We start from the raw sequence: 8,453 nt of genomic DNA on the forward strand, positions 1-8,453 counted from the left end.
GGATCCTTACTCCAGTCCTTGCGATTTGCACCCAACTCAGGATCAGAAAGTGGCTCAGGGGGTAAAGCACGTGCTTTACATAGCATGTGGCTGGGGTCTGATCCTGGACACCGCAATTGAACACCACAGGCAGGCAATGGGAGGGACTCCATGCATAGAGGAGCAGTGCTTTGCATGTCTCCCTCTCTTAAAGGATATAGAATGGAGACTGGCAGGGGAGGCTTCTCAGCTGTTCCATGCAGGTGCAAGGTTCTGGGTGGGATTGATCCCCAGGCACAATATTTGAAAAAAATTTTTAAAAGGTCTTTGTATTACTTAAAAGATGTACAGTTAAAAGAACAATATTACCATGAGTTTATAGCCAATCTGCAGACCTGGAGGCTGGCACAGTGGTTGGAGTTTTGGATTCAAGCATGAGGTCCTGAGTTCTACCTCCAGCATCACATGTTCCAGACTGATGCTATAGTGTTTTTCCTCTCTCTCTCTCTCTCTCTCTCTCTCTCTCTCTCCTCCCTTTCTCCCTCACTGATTAATAAATCTTTTAAAAGAGCTCCAGCATATGTAGAACCAGAGTTCAGACAGACCTAGGATCCCACACATGCAAATCCAGACCTCTTGCCACTGAACCACCTCCCAGCTTGCATTAACTGGCTCTTTAAAAGATTATAATTATTTATATGTGTGTACATATGTTTTATAATCTTTTAAAAAATATGGTAGGCTTCATGAATTTGTGTGTAATCCTTGAGCAGGGGCCATGCTAATCTTCTCTGTATCATGCCAATTTTAGTATATGTGCTACCGAAGCTAGGACTATATTATAATCTTATTTAAAAAGTGTTAAGAGAGGGAGACAGTTGGAGTCGGGTGGTGGCACAGCGGGTTAAGCGCACATGTCGCAAAGCGCAAAGACCAGCTGAAAGATCCAGGTTTGAGCCCCTGGCTCCCCACCTGTAGAGGAAGATCCGGGTTCAAGCCCCTGGCTCCCACCTCACAGGTGGTGAAGCAGGTCTGCAGGTGTCTGTCTTTCTCTCCCCCTCTCTGTCTTCCCTTCCTCTCTCCATTTCTCTCTGTTATCCAACAATAAGGACATTAATAAGCACAACAATGTTAAGCAACAAGGGCAACAAAAAGGGAAAATAAATAAAAATAAGAAAAGAATGGAAAAGAAAAGAAAAAAAAGAGAGGGAGACAGTGAGACCTTAGTGACAACAACAACAACAAAATAAAATAACCTATTTATACTCTAGAATTGCAGAATGGCTAGGGCAATGGATCTATAAGCATTAAGTCCTGAATTTGATCCCCAGCATTGCATGTGGCATAGTCATGCTCTGCTTCTCTTTTTTGTATTAATAAATAACATTTTTTTCCTTTTTTAAATTTCCTTTTTTTAAAACCGTAGTTCCTGCCTGGTTCCTACTCAGCTCCAAGATAGGCCCCTGTCTTGCTCTCCTTGGCTCCTAGAGCAGCTCTCACCAGCCAGCGCCCAGACAGCCCCCTTGTGCTGGAAGGCCAACAGCACAGGACTCCCCAGAACTGTCCCTGCAGAAACAGAGCCCCAGGAGCCCCCAACCACACCCCACAGCGCATGGAGCCCAACCAGGCCCAGGCATCCAGGAAGCAGTGGGGGTGAGGGGGAACTTGGAGTGACCTCCCCAGACCAGCACATTGCAAAGTGCCAACCCTCAGCCCAGACCAGATCCACAGCCCGGGCGCGGGGCTCTGCACAGGTTGGAGCCAGCCGAGAGAGAGAGAGAGAGAGAGAGAGAGAGAGAGAGAGAGAGAGAGAAAGACAGAGAGACAGAGACAGACACAGTGAAAACACTCCGTTCTAGAAATGCAAGGGGACCCCCAACTTGGAACCGCACCCCCAGCCACAGCCTTCACCCTAGTCTAGGAGCCCGGCTCCCCATGTTGTCCCAGGTCAAATGTTCACCATTCCAAACAGCCGCCCCCTGAAGACCTCTTCATGGGCCACACCTAGAGGAAGGACAGTGAGTGCACTTTTTCAGTGAGCAGGCTAGCGGAAAGTTCTCCTGGCCTGGCCACTCACGAAGCCCCCTCAGGCCGGTGGGTTCCAGGGTCCCCTCCTGCCCGGGGTGCAGAGGTGTGGGGGTTTGGGGTGGGCGCAATCCCGGCCTCCAGCTGAGCGGGCAGGTCCTCACCCTCGGGGTGCTCGAAGCCACCTACAGGGACACGCTGGGCGAGGCCCTGGCACCCTAGGACCCCTCTCCCAGCAGGGAGGAAAGGGAAGGAATGCCCAGACTCTCCAACGGGGTCCCTGAGCTCGCGCTTGCCCTCGCTGAAGCTGAAAGCAGCAAGATCTGGGGGCACGCAGCCACCCTTCCAGAGTGTCCCTGCTGGGGGTGTGGGGTCTGGGGCTCATGCACAACTCTCCAGGGTGCGCCACTGCTTGGGGTGCGCAGGGCCGCAATCCCATGGAGCGCCCCGCCAAGGGCGCCCGGCCAAGGCCACTGGGTCCTGGGGGTGGGGGTGAGGGGGCGCGTAGCACCCTCTCCAGGGTGCGCCTGGCCCGGGGCGCGGGGTCTGGGCAAGCCCAGCCACCATCTCTCTTGGCTAGGGTGCTGGGTTAGAAGGCACGCGGCCCCTCTGCGCTCCACCCCGACTTCGCCCCTCCACCCACCCAGCACCTTCCTGGGCAGGCGCGACACCCTAGCTGCCGAGGGCTCGGGAACCCGGGGTACACTAACTTGGAATTGGAGGAACGCTTGACGTCTCCTCACCCAATCTGGTCCCCTACGCCTACACTGAACTTCTCTGTTCCAGTCTCTTGGAAACAGAGCTGGCAGTCAGCTGAGGTAAAGAACAAACACCTCATCACAGACCCCTGCAAGCGTCAACCCGGCTTTGACCTAGCACGTTATGATTGGGCCTTCCTCAATTGCTATCGAACAGGCCATGGCCAGTGCACCTCTATGTTCCATCGCTGGGGAGCCAGAGACGACCCGAACTGCCCCTGAGGCTACACACTATGACCCACAGTCAATGACTGCCACCTCTCCAGATTCAAAGGAGGTCTCAAAACTTTACATCAGGCTCAACCTGATGCTGTTGACTAGCTATGGAAGAAGGGCAAATGCTAAAAGAAGAAAGGAGGAATCCCAGTAGATGGGCTCCTGCACAATGGACCTGGTCACAGCTGTGCAGCACAGCACCATCGCAAATTCCCAGCAGTACTTCTAAGCTGGGATCCTCTGCATGGCCATGGCCGGGGGTCAGCGTGGGGGTCGGGGCCCCTACGCTGGGGCATCTGGGTGCGAAGCAACACTGCGTGGGGTCCTCATGGCCTCAGGGGCTGGGCCGCCAGGCTCCATGGCTGCACTGGAGGCAGCTGGGATGGCCAACTCCAGGCGGCTCCAGTGTGCAGACGAAGGCTCCAGGGTGCTCTGGGTGGGCGCAGGAACTACAGATCCAGGGGCGCAAGCGGTCTTGGTGCGCAGCGAACTGGTGCCCTGGCGAGGGATCCCATGTCCTGGGTGCAGGTTTCCGAGGTCAGGTTGGCCTCAGCAGAGACAGCAGGTGTGGCCTTTGTGTGACAGCTCTGGTGCTGTGCGGCTTCTGCTCCCAGCCCGCATCCCCGCCAAGGAGTCCCCCAAGATAACATTTTTTAAATTAAAACAATGCTGTCATGACTTTCCTGTATTTTAATGGACACAGTATTGCTGTAGGATAAAATGACTAAAAGTGCATGACAAAGTTGTGTCTATTGACAAGCAAGCAGAGCTGCACATGCCTTTCTCTCTCTTTCTCTCCATTATCTCCGCTCCTTGTATGAATTTCCTTGTTCTATCAAATCAAAATTTAATTGTAAATATAAATTCCTCAAAAATAATTTAAAGGGAGTCCGGAGTTAGCGCAGCAGGTTAAGCGCACATGGTGCAAAGTGCAAGGACCTGTGTAAGAATCCTGGTTCCAGTCTGCAGGTGTCTTTCTCTCCCCCTCTGTCTTCCCCTCCTCTCTCCATTTCTCTGTTCTATCCAATAACAACAACATCAATAACAACAGTAACTACAATAATAAAGCAACAAGGGCAACAAAGAGAATAAATAAATATTAAAAATTTGATAGTAAAAAACTGGAGAAAATGCTCCTTAAGAAAAAAAGTATCAAAAATAGTAGTATCTCCAAATCATAAGTTAGAAGTAGCTCCTATAGGACTGAGAAGAAAGCCTAGAGAAAGAAATCATCCAGGAAAGTATCTACATGGCCATGCACAACACCAAGCTTCCAGGTCTGGCAACATATGGGAGATGCTAGGTCCCAGTGAAAGCTTCACAGAAAAGCTCCCTCCCTCTCAGTGTCTTTGCATCTGAAAACAAGAAAAATGACCAATGACCCAAGGAGAGCTACAATGGCTGGAATATTCAGCTGAAATCCATAATGTGCCAAGTATGATGCACCCTGTCACATGTGCCAGACTGATTCTCTAGTTCTCTCTCTTTCTTGCACAAACACACTCATACTCTTTCCCCACTCCACAAACCCCTCTCATTTATATGCAGATATTTCAATGTGTCTAAGAGCAGTGAACAGACATATATGAGGCCCAAGTTCCTCCCCATGCACACAGAATACCATGCATAACATTATGGTTTCAAGCCTAGGGTCAGAAAATGGCTCAGAGTGTAAAGTACAAATCATAAAATGTGTGAGGTTACAGCACAGAACCACGCATCCCCCTCACACATGGACACACAGCAGCCTCTCTGACAAGAAGCCTCAAGATTTCAGGAGCAGTTGATATTGTCTTGTTACTCTCTTACCGCCCTCCTTCCCACTTCACTGTCACACACCTCTATAAAATAAAGACAATCCAGAAGGGGCATTTAGAATCATGTAGGCACAGGGCCAGTGTGGTTACCCTGATGAATTTAAATGACACAAGCTAGCACAGGCAATGTAGGTATTAGAAATGAAAGCACAAGTTCTGTCATTCAATCCTTGGAATCGTATTCACGTGGAATGTGCTTGAATGATGCTCTGGCTCTCTCCTGCCCATAGTCACTTAGTAAATAAACACACCTTACAAAATAAGAAAATCCTCCTGCTCTTCTGTATGTGCTCTGCCTTTTATCTGTCTCTCTCTCTCTCTCGTAACTTTTCTAGTATCCTCACTCTCTCTCCCCATATATGTATGTGTGTGCTCTGTTCTCTCTCCCCCCTATATGTATGTGTCACATAAACACTAAAATAAGAAAGTCTAAAACAAGAAATTCATGTGAAAGATAAACCTTGCTGCAATAAAATGCCTGTCAGTGTAGTTTCCTATGATGTGTGAAGGTAGCAACAGGTCATACTCCAAGATATGGCTCACAGCATAAGGAGTATAAGCTACAAACCATTTTTATTGTGCTTTGCCTGGTAATGCTTCATAACTGGCTACCCAAACCCCAGCAAGCTCCTCCCATTTGCCATTGTAGCTTCATTTAGGTGATTTCTTAGGAGCTTATGAATGTAACTCATTGAAGAAGCTCATAATTTTTCAAGTGCTTGGTATTTGGCTCCTACCCTGTTGTTAAAATTTTCGGAGGCTCTTGCCGGGCGGGTCTAGCTTCACGGGCGGCTAACAGAGACGCGGAGACAACGGCTGGGCAGGGAAGCTGTATTTCTTTATTCAGGAACAATGATTCATAAACTAAGACAAACTAATCACCAAACAGAACTCTGCTGTCTCTTTCCGGCGGCGCAAGCACTCTTTCTTTTACTCTCGAACTCAGGAACCCAGGAACTCTGTCTCTCTGGCACTATCTCTTACTCTGTAACCCTGAAACTCTCGAACTCAGGAACTCCGGAACTCTGGCACTCTCGAACTCAGGAACCCTCTCCCGGGGTTCCTTGGCGTGGGGCCAAGCAGGCCCGCGAAATTAATAGGACTGATCCAATTCTCTTGGCGGGGGAGGGCTAGAACAAACCAATGTAAAGCATACGACAATTCCCCCTTTTCTTTTTAACTAAATGACTATAGTATCAAGGGTGTGGGGTGAACAGAAACATATATAACCAAAACCAGCATGTTGCCAAGGGAAGGCCTGAGGGGGCCATATCTGAAAAAAAAAAACATTTCTTGCCTCTGGGGGGCTACTTGCCTCAAGGGCAATTGCATGGGGGCGGGGAACGGCCTAGAGTCCCACAGGCAGCTGGCTGCAACTTACCTACTATGAAACAAAACTTGTTATTAGCATATCTACTGCACGATCCAACGTTTCTAATAGAGAAGGAATTTGAGACTTTTACATATCAACAACGTCTTTTAACCTTTTGTTACACCCATTCAAGATGGAGACACACCCTAGGTGTGGGCCGGAGAGGAGACCTCAGGCATGAGAATAATTAGCATAGCCATTGTGCGATCTACCATTTCTAATAGAGAAGGTAGTGTTTTACATATCAACAAGTCTATTTAACCTTTTGTTTAGACCAACTTAGTTAAAATATATTGATTGTTAACTAATTTTTACCTCAGACTTTAAATGTAAGTTAATTTTATCTTTATGAGAATTACGTTGAAAACCTTTTTCATTTAACTTTGACTAGTAAGAATTTAGCCTTAAAGCTACTGTTTACCAAACTTTAAACATACACATAAACATGGTCATTAATACACGAGGAGAGAAACCTTTGTTACGAAGACATGTCATTTTAAACACGAATTTAAATCTGTACTGTCTTAGTTGTTGGGGGGTGGTTCACCATCCGGAGGTGGCTTCCCGCGCAGCTTTACTTCTAGGAATTGCAGGTTGCGATCTCTGCACAAATCTCTGTGTACTCCGGCTTGTCTGCCTTCAGACTGGACCGGCGGCTGGAGATCTCGTGTGCCCAGTTTCGGCAGGGAGCCCGGGGGTCCGGGAGGCCCGGTATGGTTCCAGAATTCATAGAAAGAGGGCATGCAGGCCAGTTTTGCAGAAGGCGTGGGCCTAGGTGCCCAGGGGTGGTGGCCATGATGGGCCGCCGCGGCCCTGCCCCATGGCCCTGCCATGTCTGCTGCCCTGTTCGCAGTGGCCGAGCAGCGTGGAGGGATCACGCGTCCAGTGCCCTGCGCCACGCGGTGGAGAGCCGGCTCCTGTGGGCTGGCCTCGGGCTCTTGCATGTTGGCCTCGGGCTCTTGTGTGTTGGCATAGGGCTCCAGCATGTTGGCATTGGGCTCCTGGGGCTTTTGTGTGCTGGCGTAGGCCTCCTGCGGGCTGCGGGGCTGCGGGGCTGCGGGCGCAGTGCGTGGGGTTGTCTGGGCGCAGCCGGCTGGCTGGCTGTTCCACCAGGTGGAAACAGCAGCTCTGCGCCTCGCCTCCCGCCCGCTGGCTCTTCCCGCTGGCTGTTCTGAGTTCGCCCGAGCGAGTGGAAACCACAGAGTGGTCCAGAGATAAATGTTCCAGAAACAGCAAAACAGTCTTGTGAAGAAAGAGCAGAGGCCTTTGGAGATCTCTTCACAAGCAGAAGAGAAGGCCATAGTGCAAAGGTAGCCAGATTGTCTTTACTTATCTGAGAGATGCGCAGGTCCGGTCCACGTGGGTGCCATTTGTTGTTAAAATTTCGGAGGCTCTTGCCGGGCTGGCTTGCTTCATGGCAGTTAACAGAGACGCGGAGACAACGGCTGGGCAGGGAAGCTGTATTTCTTTATTCAGGAACAACGATTCACAAACTAAGACAAACTAATCACCAAACAGAACTCGGCTGTCTCTTTGCGGTGGCATAAGCACTCCCTCTTACTCTGTAACTCGGGAACTCTCCAACTCTGGAACTCTGGAACTCTCGTACTGGAGAACCCTCTGAAACTCTGGCACACTGGAACTCTCTCTTACTCTGTAACCCTGAAACTCTCCACTCAGGAACCCTCTGGCCCTCTCTCTCTTCCTCTCGAACTCAGGAACCCTCTCCCGGGGTTCCTTGGGGCGGGGCCAAGCAGGCCCACGAAATTAATAGGACTCATCCAATTCTCTTGGTGGGGGAGGGCTAGAACAAACCAATGTAAAGCATACGACAGATAAAAATGAAAGAAAAAGTGAAGAAAGAGACTGGAGATGCAGGAGCCCAATGCCAACATGCAGGCCAGCCCACAGGAGCCGGCTCTCCACCGCGTGGCGCAGGGCACTGGATGCGTGATCCCTCCACGCTGCTCGGCCACTGCGAACAGGGCAGCAGACATGGCAGGGCCATGGGGCAGGGCTGCGGAGGCCTATCATGGCCGCCACCCCTGGGCACCTAGGCCCACGCCTTCTACAAAACTGGCCTGCCTGCCCTCTTGCTATAAATTCTGGAACGATCCCAGGCCTCCCGGTCCCCCGGGCTCCCTGCCGAAACTGGGCACACGAGATCTCCAGCCGCCGGTCCAGTCTGAAGGCAGACAAGCCGGAGTACACAGAGATTTGTGCAGACATGGCAACCTGCAATTCCTAGAAGTAAAGCTGCGCGGGAAGCCACCTCCGGATGGTGAA

At 50.5% G+C, this 8,453-nt stretch overlaps 1 non-coding gene across 1 annotated transcript; it reads right to left on the minus strand.

Moving 5' to 3' along the window:
• Positions 1 to 707: 707 nt before the first annotated feature.
• On the minus strand, positions 708 to 814 carry LOC132536631 (U6 spliceosomal RNA). Its single transcript, XR_009548126.1, has one exon. It is a non-coding gene; the product is annotated as a U6 spliceosomal RNA (small nuclear RNA).
• Between the last annotated feature and the right edge of the window lie 7,639 nt (positions 815 to 8,453).

The sequence above is a fragment of the Erinaceus europaeus genome, unplaced genomic scaffold (genome assembly GCF_950295315.1).
Source record: "Erinaceus europaeus unplaced genomic scaffold, mEriEur2.1 scaffold_795, whole genome shotgun sequence".
NCBI lineage: Eukaryota > Metazoa > Chordata > Mammalia > Eulipotyphla > Erinaceidae > Erinaceus > Erinaceus europaeus.